This window comes from Canis aureus, chromosome 8, assembly GCF_053574225.1.
Source record: "Canis aureus isolate CA01 chromosome 8, VMU_Caureus_v.1.0, whole genome shotgun sequence".
NCBI classification, from domain to species: domain Eukaryota; kingdom Metazoa; phylum Chordata; class Mammalia; order Carnivora; family Canidae; genus Canis; species Canis aureus.
In genome coordinates, this window is record NC_135618.1 from 73191629 (window position 1) to 73203274 (window position 11646).

The 11646-nt window shown below is 48.5% G+C and overlaps 1 long non-coding RNA gene across 1 annotated transcript; it reads left to right on the forward strand.

The window, feature by feature from the left end:
* The first annotated feature begins 1756 nt into the window (after positions 1-1756).
* LOC144318196 (uncharacterized) lies at positions 1757-5510 on the forward strand. Its single transcript, XR_013384010.1, has 3 exons — positions 1757-1941; positions 4979-5051; positions 5238-5510. It is a non-coding gene; the product is annotated as an uncharacterized LOC144318196 (long non-coding RNA).
* The last annotated feature ends 6136 nt before the right edge of the window (positions 5511-11646 follow it).

Below are 11646 nucleotides of genomic sequence, written 5' to 3' on the forward strand. Positions count from 1 at the left end.
TTGAGCTTCTGCCTTCAGCTCAGGTCATAGTCCCGGGGTCCTGGGATCGAGTCCTGCATCAGGCTTCCCACAGGGAGTCTGCTTCTCCCTCTGCCTGTGTCTCTGCCTCTCTTCTCTCTCTGTGTCTCTCATGGATAAATAAATAAAATCTTTTAAAAATAATTCAAACGCTTCTAGACATAGTCCCCACCTTATCTCATCATCTTCTCAGCTTTGCTAACACAGATCTGTGTCAGCCAGCCCGATTCTTGATTATACATCAAACAGACCATGCTTATTCATTTATTTCAAAAGTGCTCATTGAGACGAATATTGAAGATGTATGTTGAGAACCTACCACATGCCAGGCCCAGGTCTAGATGCTCAGGATAAAATAATGAGAAAATCAGACACGATTCCTGCCCTACTGGCATGCATAGAACGAGAAGGAAGCAAACCTTAAGTAAATAATAATTCACATTGGGAAAGCTCTATGAGAGAAGCAGACAGCCCTATGAGAGAGCGCAATGGGGTTGTTCAGGCCGATCCCCTCTCTGGGATATTTACTGCCTCCTCTCTGCCCCCCTTAATACCACATCTCTTTTATCCATTTAACCCCACAGCTCACTTAGGGGAAGTCTTCCCAGATTCCAACACCCCCCTTGACATTTAACATGTGCATCCCCAGACAAGAGCAGGCCCTTCTGGCCAGCAAAGCCGCGCTGAGCACCTGCCCTGGTGTCTGAGCCACAGTCATGGTAGAGTGTGGGCACTGGGCCTACAGTAATCCCATCATACAGGTGTTTCCCCAGTGTCGGAACCAGGCTCATAGGCCTATGGTGCAATTTCTGGGGTCTAATGCACTTTCATATACTAAGGCAGCCCAGCCGAGCTGATTGCACAGCTCCTGCCCCCTTGCACCCCCGCTGACTTGTCCCTACCCAACCTACCTACCTGTGTGTTGTCATGACTAATCTTTCTCTTCCCACCAATCTCAGCCTGAAGGGTTCCAGTTAACTTATATTTTACTCATTTGTAATGGTTTAAGTGTTCCTTGCTGAGACTTAGGACAGGTCTCTCAATCTCCAAAGCCTAGCAGACCCCACCTGGGAATAGATCTGTTGGTTGGGTCTCTTTGGTAAGGCAGTGGGAAATTTTTCCATAACAACCAGTGTGCTAGGCCATCACAAACAAATATTTGGGAGCTGTGGGTGGAGGGGTCAGGAGGAAATTCGTGTTTGGGATACTATATATCACACTGCACATTGATCATTTCTAATTTTTATTTTTACTTTTTGACAGAGAGAGAGAGAGCGAGCATGAGCAGGATCAGGGCCAGAGGGGGAGGTAGAGAGAATCTTAAGTAGGCCCCACATCCATCATGGAGCCCAATGTGGAGCTTGATTTCATGACCCTGAGATCATGACTTGAGCTGAAATCAAGGGTAGGATGCTTAACTGACTCAGCCACCCAGGCACCCCTAATTATTTCTGATTTTTAAGAATTCCTACAAGATAATATAATTATGCCCATTTTTACAGATGAGGGAAATTAGGACAGAGAAAAGAACAATAGTTTGGCTAAGTGCTAATTCTTGGAGGACGGTCATATATTTAGACAAGTGATTTTGACACAGTAAAGGTTTGCGCAGAGTGAGAGTGCCCTGATTTGAGATTCCATCAGAAGCATTTGGAGGACTTATTCAACCACATGATACTGGGCCCCACCCCAAGAGGTTCTGATTCAGTAGCCTAAGAATTTACATTTCCAGCAAGTTCTCTGCTGCTGCAGCTCCAGGGACCACACTTTGAGAACCACTGCTAAGAAACGTGCTGTGAGTGCAGAGGAGACAGAAACTGCACTGCTTTGGGGGCATTTCAGGAGAGGCCTTGGCTTGGGCTGTGAAGGGTGTATGGGAGGCCACCAACCCACCCACACATCATCAAGCCCAACAGATGCAAGGTAAGCTCAGGTGCAGCGAGCAGTCCAACGGGCCATGCGTTAACTGGGACAGCTCTGCAGAGCTTGCCCTGGCAGATGAGCCTGGCAAGCCAGCTTGGGGCCAGACAGGGAGCCGTGCTAAGTTTGGACTTCATCCTCTGGGTACTGGGTTTTTAATCAGAAGAGTAATGCAATTCCCTTTGCCTAATTGTGTTCTAATTGTTCATTTATTAAAGATAAAAAGGCATTAATCATTAAGTGTGCCAAGTAATGCTAAGGGTAGAAAAATCTCACAGTCTGTAAGAGTCATACCCGCACGTGGAACCTTCCTGGCCCTTTGCAACAGCAGTGCACACATGATCTCGCAGGCCTGATCTCACTCCCAGCAAACAGTTCTTGCAATGGATGCTCCCACTATCCCATTTGAGGGATGAGGAAATCGAGGTTTACGGAGGCAAAGGCACACTACCTGAAGGTGGCTGAGTAGGGATGCAGGTTTAAGTTTAAAGGATTGGTTTTGCCATTTCAACTCCAGTTTTCCATCCAGCATCCTTGAGGCTAAGGACTGTGTCTCTAAGTTCCCTTTCATCCCCAAACTTGTTGCACCTGATCCAGAGCTGCCCCCGCAGTGCTCAGGAAGGGTAGCCTGAGCTGGCCAGACAATCCTGCCCCCCACCGCCGCCCCCCCACCACAGGTGCCCTGACCTCCTCTCACAAAGGCACCAGGCAGGCAGGAGCTACAGCTTGTTATCGGGACGATCTGTGGTCTTCAGAGTGCGGGAATGTCATCCCGAGGGGACAGGCAGGATCTATCACTGTCAAACCCGAAGGCCCTTTTTTATTCTTGCAAACTCAGGGCTTTTCAGATCTTTGAGGCTGATCAGAGATAGAGCACTACAATAGCGGACTTAAATCTCGGCAAGCGGGGAGGCGAGGCAAAGAGAGGTACCACGCTTAAAATAAAGTACACTGACTCTTTTTGGGAAGATAAAACATAACTCCTGGTGCACGCCGCACAATAAAAGCCCTCGGAGAACAGAGAAGATCTTTGTCAGGGATTGTATCTCATTTAGCACCATTGTTTCACCGTGTTCCTTTCAGAGTGGAAGCGATTCATCTTGCTTTTGTTTCACGCTGCCTTTTATTTTTCCCTTTCACAGAAATCTCTCTTCCATTAGCGGGCAAGCGCCTTTCCTTTCCCTGCTCTCCACAAACAGGACTTTCATCCTCAACGTGTTTATGCTCTGCTCTCGCAGGCCAATTCAATGATTTTCCTCCCCCATTTTGTCAAGGAGAGACTCAGACAATACAGACAAACCTGCTGTGAAGTGGGTTTGAAAAAATATTGTAATAATTCCATTCTTTGGTGTGTGTGTGTGTGTGTGCACATGCACACGTGTGCGTGAAGCTACAAACACCAGAATCATTTATTCACTCAGGAGGCAATTGCAAGGATCTGCTAGCTGCTTTGCATGCATGAGGACAGCAAGTAACTGCTACACAAGGTAGTGACCGCACCAGGTGTGCAGCCAAAGAAGAGGCTACACAAAAAGAGGTTAATTGAAGGTGCAGAAGCTGAGGAGCAAACCAACCCCATGAGAGATGTCTCGGGGGCAAATGCAGATGCTCTGTTCTCTGCATTTGGAGACAGTAGGATACAATTCGTAGAAACATGTATACATCATTGTGCACTTTAGCAGAAGGCTTTCTGATACAATGGACTGAAATAACATGCACCTTATCACGTTATCTCCTTTGTCTCCAAGTAGCGTTGAGTGGGTAGGGTATGGGGAACCGGGGTTCATGGCCATTGAATGATGTTCAGAAATCTGCATTGCTCAGAAGTGCCAGAGCATGATTTCAATCTCAGATCTTTAGACAATGAAGGAGACTAGCCGGACTATGGACCTAGGCTGGCAGGTCAGTCTAGATTATCTCAGTGAAAAGTGAATGACATTTCCTGTATTTGAACTCTTCTGGAAGTTCCTTCCTAGTCCCTGACTCCTTCCCAGCCATCCACAGGGAATGCCTGGGCATCTGAGGGCCTCCTGGCCCGGACTCCGTGTTAAAGCAGCTTGGCAAGCCATGGCCTCCCACCCTCGGGGCTAAGTGGCATTGGGACAAAGCTGTTTGCTGCATTATCCTGAAAGATGGGGTGCTGCCAGCGTGCCGGGGAAGTGTGGGGCCACGTCCCCAATCAGAGGTGTCCAGGAAGCTCATCTGGCTCTCTCTGTTCAGGTCTCTTGGGCTGCCAACTTCCAGAACCTCAGGTGGAAAGTAGAGGGAAGCTATGTATCCTAGCAATGGTCTCCCCAAACCTGCCACACCTTCCCTTCCTCTTCTGGGCCGGGTGCCATGCTCATCTGGTCTTCCTCCTTTCCTCCTGTACCTGTGTGTGCCTGATGTGTTCTTTCCTTTACCTCTGGACCTGCAGATCTCATTCCCCTGTGTTTTTGTCTAAGAATTTTACAGTTTTAGCTCTTACATCTATGCCTTTGATCCAGTTTGAATTAAGTTTTGTACATGGTGTAAGGCAAGGGTCTAACATCCTTCTTTGACTTGTGAACATTCCATCTTCCCAGCACCATGAGTTACATAAACGTTTTCCCGTTGGATGGTCTTGGTATCATGTTGAAAACCATTTGCCCATCATGAGGGTTGATTTCTGCGCTTTCTATTCGTTTCCATTGGTCTCTATGTCTGTCTTTACCACCCATAGCTGTTTTTCACCCCTAGAAGATAAATTTCTTGAGGGCAGGTGTTAGGCCAGGCTTCCTGCAGCCCAGTCCCTGGCTCAGCGGGGGCTCAGCGAATTTCTGGCTGTGGTATGTGCCTTTTCTTCCATAGCCTACATGCATGGCTCTTACTCGGCCTATACTAGGCATACAACCCTCCCTGGGCAGCCACCTTTTCCTTTGACCTTGGGTCAGAGGGGCTCCCTCCTCTTGGTTTCTCCCAAAGCGATTCCCATATCTGCTGGGCTCACTTAACTGTATCTTGTCCCATTCTGATTCTACTTATAATTGGTGATTTCTTTATTTGTTGTTCTTTTTTCCAGGTGTCATCTGCAGCCAACGTGTGTGGCCACTGACATACCACTGCACGTGTGTTCCTGTCCTCCTCAGAGCCAGGTACTGCAGTCCCTCCTGGGCCCCTGTAGGGGAGGCACACCCACCTGCCTTCTGGAGTGGCCCTGCCTAACTTGAACCCCTGCATCTCAAATGCAAGTGAAGACCAAAGACAACTAAGTTTTGCTCTGCTCCGGCCTTGTGCGAGCTGCATCTAAAGGCCATCCTGGTTTTTGTTTTTGTTTCCAGTCTCATAAATAAGGCCTCGGTAATGGCAGGAAGGGAATCCAGAGGGCAGGAACACAGCATTACATCATCACATTACCTCCAGTGATGCATTTTCAAGGCCAACAAACTCAATTAGCTTGTTGGTAATAGCTGTACCAGCAGTGGGACTCCTGCAGCCATTTGCTGGGTTCTGCGGAAGGGCACAGGACACAAACGACAGTGTGGCTCACCCTGCAGCGTCACCAGCAAAGCTCTGCCTCGGTACCAAATGCAGATCATGTTAAATCATCCTTAACCGCTACTTGCAGATGTCTTTGGATTCATTTATATTTTGAGAAATAAAAGGCTGTTTGTTAACTGTGTCCTCATGATCTGGTACAGCCCTAATTCTTGGTCAACTTTGCTTTCTTCCTGTAAACCACCAGCCCCGAGACCCAGGGAGATTCTACAAGTCACTATGGAAATTGAGCAAGTGCCCTTACTCTGTCACTACGTCCATAGATTCATCATTCTCCGACACGTCAAAGACTCAGCCAAGCTTGCCTCTTGAGTAAGCTAGAGAAGGCAGAGAATTCTCACTCAGGAAGAACAAGGAGGAAGGGCCCTTAGGATTCCTGAGGAGTCAAAATAATGTGATATTTTAGCCACAGCATCCTGAGGATGCGAATGTTTCGGTGGAACAGTCCTGAGGCTCTAACTGGTCTAACGCTGTAATTGTACAGATGGGAAACCAGCAAAGGAGGCTAAGTGATGCCCTTAGGCCACGTGGCTGGTTAGCAGCCATGCAGAATTACTATAAATAGGACCACCACGCATGTGCTCACAGAAGGAATGGGCTTGCAAAGCCCCTTCAGGGGGAACTCTGTCCCCCTGAGATGAGTTGGATTTCAAAGCTGTGCACAGTGGGTCTGCAGGAGCTCTTGACGTGATGTTTGGCTTTGGCCTGTAAATTCAAAAAGCCCTCTGGTTGGTGAACCTTACACTTTTAACGCTGAGCTCCTTGTGCGTGGTGACAAGTTGCAGCATAGCTATCTCACATTAAATTGGAGGCATCAAACTTTCACTGCAGGAAGGTGAAAACTGTACTTCTCTCAAAGCAGTCTGGGATCTCCAGGACATCTTTTGCCCTAGGATTGGTTTCCCACCCCTCTTTTAGAAACAAGAAGAGCTGATCCAAGGCCCCACCTTCCAACCACAGCCGCTTCCGTGGAGAACTCATTTAGAACACACGGGGGGGGGGGGGTGGGGTGGGCGGGGTCGGCGCTCAGCACTATGTTCTCAATGCCTCATAAATCATGCATTTCCTTAAGAAGGATTTTAAGGGGGAGGAGGAATCGGCTGGGTAGAGCTTTCTCCTTCTTCCCTCGGGCGGACTAGCAATTGCTGTGTGTCTTGCACATCTTTTATCTATTTACGGCTCAGAGAAGCCACCAGAATGGGGATGCTGGTGACTTGTAACTCCCAAGGAGAAATCAGCCCAATTCATGAAGATTCCCCTTGTGCCCCCAGGATGTAGACATATTGTAGGATGCACTTTTGGGGGGGCTTGACTAAAATGTTGGCCAGGTTAGCAGACATGCCAAACAACAAAGGCAGTCACAATGCTTTTGCAGCCCTAGAACTCAGAATATTCCCCTGGATGTAGTGGAGCTCATATGGGTGTTGTGTCCTCCCTTATGCCTCCCTCCCTTCTTCCCTCTCTCTTTATCTTCACGACGAGGCCCCACGTGGTCCCCAGCAACACAGCAAATCAGGAGGCAGGCATGGGATCACATCTGGGCCGTCACTTGAAAGTTGAGTGACCTCACATACATTATAGGAGCGCTCTGCCTTTCACAGATGAGGGATAACAACAGGGTGGAGAAAAGATGGAATAAGATAATAGAGACAGAGTTCCTGAGGCAACACATAACAGATTGTCGACTTTCTTTCATGCTTTATTCAATAACAATTCTCTGGGCACCTCCTTGGCCAGCCCCGCTTCTAGATGACAGGGACACAGCACCAAATAAAACAGACATAACCCTGCTATTGTGGCACTGATGTCCTGGCCGAATGACAACTAGTAAGTACGATTTATAGGATGGGCCGCGGTGACAGTTGCCATGGAGAGGAGTCCAGTGGGGAATGGGTCAGGGATCATGGGCCTGGGGGCCTTTGAAATATGCCATGGGGGAAGGCCTCCCAAGAGGATGGTGTCACAGATATTGGAGAAAGGGTATCCCCAGCAGGGAGTGTGGTGCAATAGATGGTGATAATTTGTACACAAAGAAGAGCTGTGCCCATCTCACTGTCATACTCAGTATCACAAGGAACTCAAAGCCACATGGATCTAGATCAGGAGAACGTAGAGGATGGATTTTGCCAGTTGGCAAGGAGAGACAAGGAAGGCAGGCCGATGAGTGTCCATTGTTGAGTAGCATATGGTACTAGGAGGTCATACTGTGTTCCCAGTATTTGGCACATTGTATAATGCCTCAGGGGTGGATGGAGGGTTGAACACAGATTCCAAGGCAGCAGTGATCAGAGAGGTAGAGGTAGGCAATTGGACATCAGGCTCAAAACCCTTCTGTGCAGAATTCAAGCCCCGGGAGACAGAATTCTAGCAGAGGGGGGAATCAGGTAAAGCCTGATTTCAGGATGTCTGGGGAAATAGATAAAGGAGCAAGAAGTGATCTGAGGCATAGGAAAATAAGACAATACACCTGCTATTGGAGTTGAGGTTCAAAGACAATCTGGTACTGGTAGAAAGTAGATCGGATGCTTCATAGGAAATTGAGCATTGAGCAGTCCTTCCCAGAGGAAGCCCTGTCCCCCAGGCTTTGAGATGGACATCTGTCATTGTGTCAAGCACATGGGGAGTGCTCTGTAAATTCAGCTTCAACCACCTCATGCAGTATTCAGGCCTGATGCCCTTCCTGTGTAGAAATTCTGGAACCTAAAAGAAGAAGGAAAGAAAGAGAAAGAAAGAAAGAAAGAAAGAAAGAAAGAAAGAAAGAAAGAGATGAAAGAAAGAAAGAAAGAAAGAAAGAAAGAAAGAAAGAAAGAAAGAAAGAGAAGAAATTCTGGAACTCTAACCCCAGTGCGAATGAGCTCTATGCCTCCATGGGCTCTTCTCTTTCTCCAGCCAAGGGAGGGCTTTTATGTGGAGATGGTGGCTGTGCCTGTCCACATGGGCTGGACACCTTAGGTATGTTGCTTTATCCCTACTTCTTCTGTGAACTGACTCTTAGGCCAGCCACATGCCTCCTTTCCAAGTTTCCTGGACTAAGAGCAATGAAAATGTAACCAGGAGAAATGTGATGAGACAATTAAGCAAATGTGAGACAAGGTGGGAAGGACCTAGAGACTGCCTCTTTCCCCCTGTTCCTGACAGCAGGCAGCCATGCAGGTCCTCCTGGCCATCTCGAGCCCACACAGAACATAGTGCCCATTGGTACTGAGATGCATCCATGGCCACCAATGCCAGGCCAGTGTTCAATGACAAAGGAAGCCAAGTTCCATGAAAATTCACCCCCAGAGGGTCTTCACAATATGTGAACACAGGAGATGATGGGAACATTCTTCACAAAACAAAGTACGGCTGGAGAAGGCTCTGGAAAGGAAACCAGTGAATGTCCAGATAGAGCAGTGGCTCGTAGGAGGAAAAACTAGCTAAATGGGGACTTTGGGTAAAGAGAATAGACAACAGATGTAGATAGGTTAAAAGGAACCAACTTCACATCTGAGAATGAGATAAAAGATCTAGGGGTTTGAGTCATTTATGTCCCCAAGATCCTGGAGAACAAAAGATAAGCAGGTCTGGATTGGTGATAAAGGAAATGAAGCATAGATGCTACAGATAATGGTAGGAGATGGTCATGGATGTTAATTTAGCAGAGGAGAGACAAAGGAGAACGGAGTCTCCCCATGACTCTAGAGCAGGTGCCCCAGAGGGACAGAGCACCTTGGTGGGAAGAGGCTGAAATGCTGGGGGGGACCAAAGGTCTTTCTCTTGCAGGTCAACTACAAGGGTTGGCTGGGGATCATGCATTTTTTTTTTTTTCCTGGAAAGCTGAAGGTGCTCAGCTCAGCTCGGCAGAGGATCACTGGGAACTGGTGACTCATCACATACTCTTGGCTCATGGAGATGAGGGCAGAAACTTCTGACTTATTCTTGTCATTGTTGTTGAGACCCATCGGACATATACTCTATCTCTTAAGAAGGACTTTGGGCAATGGTCTTGCTTTGTTGATAAATCCAAGGTATTTGCAGAGGAGATGGTCCTGCGTTGGTCTCAAAAGCTGAGGCATTGCCACTTCTGGAAACTACTGGCTGCAGCCAGAACTGCCCAGTGCTGATTGCCTTTCTTCTTGGACATGTTTCTGCATGCTACCTGTCGCTGGGGGACTCAACACTTTGCCTGCCTCTAGGTAATATTGTCTTCTCAGGGATCCCAAGGCAAAGAAAATTCTAGGAGTCAGGGTCCTGCTCTGCTAACACCAGTCAGATACAACTCCAGTGGAGTAATTGCTTAGTAGAAGAGTTCAATGTAGACTCCAAGAGGTCATACTGGAATCAGGCATTCCAACAAATTTATATTTTATGTCTGCTATGTGTGGGCCCTGGTCTAGGCACTTGGAATAGGTCAGTGAACAAAACTCAGCAAGAGCCACTACCTTGCAGAGCTTACATTCTAATAGACAATAAATGGTAAAGACATTATGTGGTGAAGATAGTAAGCTGAAAGGGAATAAGTTCCAGGGGGTAGGTAAACAAGAGGTAAGGGAATTCTGGGGGGATTGCAATTTTAAATCAGGGTAGCCCTTGTGAGAAGGTGAGATTTGAGCAAAGACTTAAAAATAGGTAGGATGTTACCTATGGGAGTGCCAGGGAAAGCCCTCTAGGCAGAGGGAATAGCCAGTGCAAAGGCCCTGTGGCTGGAGCACGTCTGGCATGGAACAACAAGGAAGGCAGTGTAGCTGGAGGAAGCATGAGGGGGGTAAAGAGATGAGGCAGAGAAGTTATGGGGACCAGAGTCCAGCACGCTCTGGAGGACCTTGTAGGCCGCTGTGATTTTGAGCAGAGTGATCTTAAAAGAGTCACTCTGGCGGGCAGCCCTGGTGGCACAGCGGTTTGGCGCCGCCTGCAGCCTGGGGTGTGATCCTGGAGACCCGGGATCGAGTCCCACATTGGGCTCCCTGCATGGAGCCTGCTTCTCCCTCTCCCTCTGCCTGTGTCTCTGCCCCTCTCTCTCTGAGTCTATGAATAAATAAATAAAATCTTTAAAAAAAAAAAGAGTCACTCTGGCTAATGGGATGAGCATAGAATTGCATGTACAGGGGGTGGGGCAAAGGCCAAATACGAGAAACAATCGGAGAGGTTCTCAGGGGACATGACCACAGAAGGATTGCAGTAAATCTTGCTGCAGTGCCCGCTTGCTCATTTCTTGAGCAAGCAGAGGCAAAGATGGTCCATGGGCCAAGGCGGTCAGAGCTGAGGCACGTGGCCAGCCAGTGGATCAGTGGTCCTGGTCACAGCTTGTCACAGTCGGGAGATGCCGTGTGAAGCCAGGAGCTGAGACCTCAGAAGTGGATCAGGATGTGGAGTCCAAGGTGGGGCGGATGCTCAGAATCCACGACAGGTCTTCAGCAATGCCGGGGGGCCTGGGGGCGGGGGGCACTCACAGGTACGAAGCGGAGTCCTTTCTTTTAAAGGAGCAAGGCCAGGACCTTCCGTGTGGCCTTGGGGAAGTCACTTCCTCTCCGATTGATTTCTCAAGAGTGGAATTGGGCAAGTTGTAGGTATTACCTGTGAAAGCACCTGCAGATAGGCTTCACAGGGTGTAAAGTTGTGGTTCTCAAGCTTGCACGTGGAAATCACCAGGAGCAACTTAAAAGTACTGGTGCTAAGGCTTCCTCTCCAGAAGTTCTGGTTTAATTGGCCTGGGTGGGGCCTGGGCACTTTGTAAAGCTCCCCAGGCGCTCATCCACATTTTGCATCATCAGTGCCCTTTAAACAACCCTTGTACCTGTTCCTAGACCCCTTGCCAGCACGGCTCCTGTGCATTCTGTCAGGGAGAGGCACTTAGCTACGACTGGGAAGGCCGAAGAGAAAGGAGGGGGCTATTCTAAGCAGCAGGGGCGGCAGGTGCATGGGCATCCACAAACAGCAGATCTGGATTCTGCCCTAGGGCTTCAGGTGCCTTCATAAGATCACCTGGTGCAGTTTTACCAGCGGCCAAGATCACTGGGGGCCACTCCCCTGCTTGCCAATTTCCAAAGCAGTCTTCTGACTTGTACGTGGATCCTGCAGCCCTTCGAGCGGTTCAGCCCCTAACTTCATTTCAGCAGTGACTTTACATGGAAAAGACACAGTGGCTTTTGTTCCCTGGCTGGGGCTCCAGAGGATTCTGTTGTGCAGCCTGGCCTGAGCACCATTATTGTCAAC